The sequence below is a fragment of the Piliocolobus tephrosceles genome, chromosome 15 (assembly GCF_002776525.5).
Source record: "Piliocolobus tephrosceles isolate RC106 chromosome 15, ASM277652v3, whole genome shotgun sequence".
Taxonomy (NCBI): domain Eukaryota; kingdom Metazoa; phylum Chordata; class Mammalia; order Primates; family Cercopithecidae; genus Piliocolobus; species Piliocolobus tephrosceles.
The window spans coordinates 57998397-58002130 of record NC_045448.1 but is presented as its reverse complement, the minus strand read 5'-3'; the positions used below and the strand labels follow the sequence as shown (position 1 = coordinate 58002130).

General features: G+C 35.1%; 1 non-coding gene across 1 annotated transcript; it reads right to left on the bottom strand.

Annotated features, from left to right (window-relative positions):
- Nucleotides 1-3149: 3149 nt before the first annotated feature.
- LOC111553500 lies at nt 3150-3214 on the bottom strand. The gene has a single exon (XR_002734969.1). It is a non-coding gene; the product is annotated as a small nucleolar RNA SNORD78 (small nucleolar RNA).
- Nucleotides 3215-3734: the final 520 nt, after the last annotated feature.

Sequence of the window (3734 nt, the reverse complement as noted above, 5' to 3'; positions counted from 1 at the left end):
TTTTTAGGATTCATTGCAAAAGAATTAGCGAGTTATTTAAGTTTGGTTTTGTTTTTATCAAAGAAATACTTGCATGGAGTATCACTAATCGAATAATTCTGCAAGGCTCATAGCCAAAATAAGTAGTCCTTTTACTGTACTTTGCAAGTCACACAAACTCCCATTCCTCAGAGGAGATTTCTTTTTTATCATTTTAAAAACTTTTCTAGATTATATACTTTCTTATTTCTATGTAGGATGCTTGTGGGCAAATTTTATATTTAGTCAATTTTATGAAATATCTATTTCTTTTCTATTGTGAAAAATGAAGACTCGGGAAGCATCTTTCAGTCCTCTTTCCAAACACACAGGCACATATTCTCTAATATAATCGATAGAGTTATATCATATGTGGCTTGATCAATATTCAGTGTGTGCACCCTTATGATCATGTAAATATTATCTGCAGATGGGACTTTTTATGACTTGAGAACATCTGGATTTACACTATGTAGAAAAGAGTATTTTATTTCTTGCTTTTCCTAGAGTTAATAATTATCTCTTTTTAACTTTTGCTTAGGTTTCTTTCTACCTATCAGTAATTCTAAATTCTCAAACATTTGAAAATTTTCTCTCTATATATTCAAACACATCAGTTCCTTCCTCTCTTTTTTCTTCCTTCCTTCCTTCTTTCATTTTTTCCTTGCTTTCTTTTTTCTTCTTTCTTTTTCTTTCTCCTTCCTTCCTTTCCTTCTTTCCTTTTGCTTTCCCTTTCGCTTTCCCTTTCCCTTTCTCTTCCTTCCTTTTCCTTTTCCCTTTTCTTTTTTCTTTCCTTCCTTCCTTTTTCCTTCCTTCCTTCCTCTTTCTTTCTTTCTTTCTTTCCTTCCTTCCTTCCTTCTTTCTTTTCTTCCTTTCTTTCTTTTTCTTTCTTTCTTACTCCTTTCCTTCCTTCTTTCCTTCTTTCTTCCTTCCTTTCTTTCTCTTTATTTTTTCTCTTTCCTTCCTTCCTTCCCTCCCTCCCTCCCTCCTTTCCCTTCCTTTCTTTTCCTTTCCCTTTGCTTTCCTTTCCTTTCCCTGTCCCTTTCCTTTTGCTTTCTTTCCTTTCCTTTCCTTTCTGTATTTTTGGTCTTCTTTTGAGATTTGGTCAATTTTCTGAAACTTCTACTGAATTTTTATTTTCCTTTGCCATGTTTGTATTTTGTTTCAAGAGCACTCCTTTTTTTTTTTTTTTTTTCTAAATGTTGCCTTTTGTGTAATCATCTCTTCTTTTGTGGAAACAGCAACCTCAATTATTTCTCTGAGCATAACATGAGTGGGTTATTTTTCCCCTGCTAATTGTATTCAGCCTTCCACACTGTCTCTATTTTCCAAGTTTCTTTCCTATTTTTCCTGTCTTGTTTTTTGTTTTTTGTTTTTGTTTTTGTTTTTTTTTAATTGATCTCTGTCATTTTAGGGACTTTTCTCAAATGTGTAGTAATCCATGACTTTAATAGTGAGTCACTAAACTTGATTAACGGGAGGGGGGTTGTGTAAGAAAAAGAGAGAGGAAAATATGTTTGTTGAGATTCATTATGGGTAGGTTTGTCTGTGCAGCTTATTTAGGAATTTCTGTCAGAATCTGTAGATCTCTTCTCTTAAAACTGTTTTCCCAGAGAATAAACCTGTAGCATTCTCAGGGGCAAACAGAGAGGGCAGGTTCTCATCCTTTAAGGTACAGACACAAATTTTTTCTTTACCCTCATCCTCTGCTGTATCTGATGTTTCTAAACCCAGAGCCCTTCTGTTCTATCTCTTCAGTAATTAAACTTACAGTCCTATAAAGTGGTGGAGGTCTAGCTGTTCTTTACAAAGACTTGAATTTATTAATTCATTCCTTCAACAAACATTTACCAAGTACTAACAATATGCCAAACACTGTTTTAGACACAATGGAAATACCTGTTTTCAAAACACAAAATTCTTTGCTCTTGTGATTTTCATCCCCAAGGGAACCCTAACTTTCAGAACTCACGAGTGTCTGCAAATTCTAAACTTTGGTGTTCTATAATGTGAATTGGCTTGCTTTATTTATTTATTTTTTTGCTTCTTTGCATATTCTGTTTTTATTTTTCTGTTTGGTTTGTTCAATGAGAAACCACTTGCTCATTTGTTTTTCGGGTCTAAAATTGGGTCGCTGTCATCTCCTATTCAATTATTTTGTCTTTTGGGTTTATTTCACGTGCTTTTGGTCATTTCATGGGATTTAGGGAGGATATAGAGGTAAATGTGTAAGTTCAATCTGCCACTTTTGTTAAAAGCACCTGTGAGTAATTTAGCCCAAATGAGCCCCAGCATCCTAATTCCTTTGTACCTGTGATGTGCTTGGGTAGCCCAACATGTCAACTCAATTGACTGTCCTGTATTAAAAGCCATTTCTGTTACATGCTGACCTTGTCAGAAAAGGTCTTCTGGCATCAGAATATGCACCTAGTCTGTGCTACTCTTCTTGCAATTATTGTGTCCTCTGACAGAACTGCTATTCCTTTTCTGGCCAGACCTCAAAGGACCCAGATTTCTGAGAATATGCAACTATTAGTGCAATACTTACCTCCAACCCTACTCCAGCATCATCGTGTATCAGAATAATATTTAACCTCCTCAGCCCAACACCAGCATCATATATTGCCTGAATGTAAGATAATCTATATAGCTTCAATAAGTCTTTTGGCTAAGCCCCCTCACATTTTTTCCCCTTTTTTGGTCTTTGGAAGTTTCAATAGGAGGCAGCATATAAGTTTGTACTTTTATCACTATTCTGTGCATCTGTGGTTTGGGGGGAATAAATAGTCACTTATCTAGAAGAGAAAGGGCATTATTTGTTCTCATCTGGAATGAGAAAATTCTTCTTGAGCAGTTTACCAGGGTTGCAAGCAAAAGAGGACAAACATATTCTACCAACCCCTGGAAACTTTTCATGGTGGTGGAATTTGTGGAGCCGAGTGACACAGACTTTCTATTGTAATTCATTAAACTCAAGACACTGTGACTAAAACCCATGCCACTCCTGTGTGCTTGGCATGTCTTAGTTCAATGTCAATTTTGTTCCAAGAGATCAAAACCATACATTCTTAGGTGAAATCCTTACCATCAGAGTATTGTTTAATGTCTTCTCATTTTATGAGAAACTTCTTTTCTTCAGTATTAATTTTGTCTATATAATCATTTCAGGTCAGATATTTGACCAACATCATTACAGAGAAACTTAGATTTTCCATAACTTTCAAAATAGAGCCTGGTTCCAGAGCTCACAGAGAATGAGGGCTCTTAGGAGTTCAGCCCTGAATTGCTAGTTTCTATTTTGACATTAAACCTAGGAAGTGCTTTTTAGATGTCTTGAGAAGATTTCGAGGAAGGAGAAGAAGGAAAATTCAATCTTTTATTAAGCTGTTAAGCTGGTTTGTGAATTCTAAACATGTGGTAGGAAAGGGATGAAGAAAGTTAGTGCTTCTGACCTTCTTATTCCTAAAAATAGTTATTGTGTGTGAATAAAATTTTACCATCCTGAAAATAAATAGTTCAAAGGGAAGAAAATGTCAGATGATTTCAGGACTATGAAAATTAGTTATGTGAATACTAATATTAGAACTCATTGGCATAGCATAACATTACTTGACCAACTCTTTGGCATCTTTTTAGATTTCTATCACACTGTACTGTAAATTGCCTGCCCCTATAGACTTTATTCTCAATAAAGTAATAAACCCTCCTGTATACTT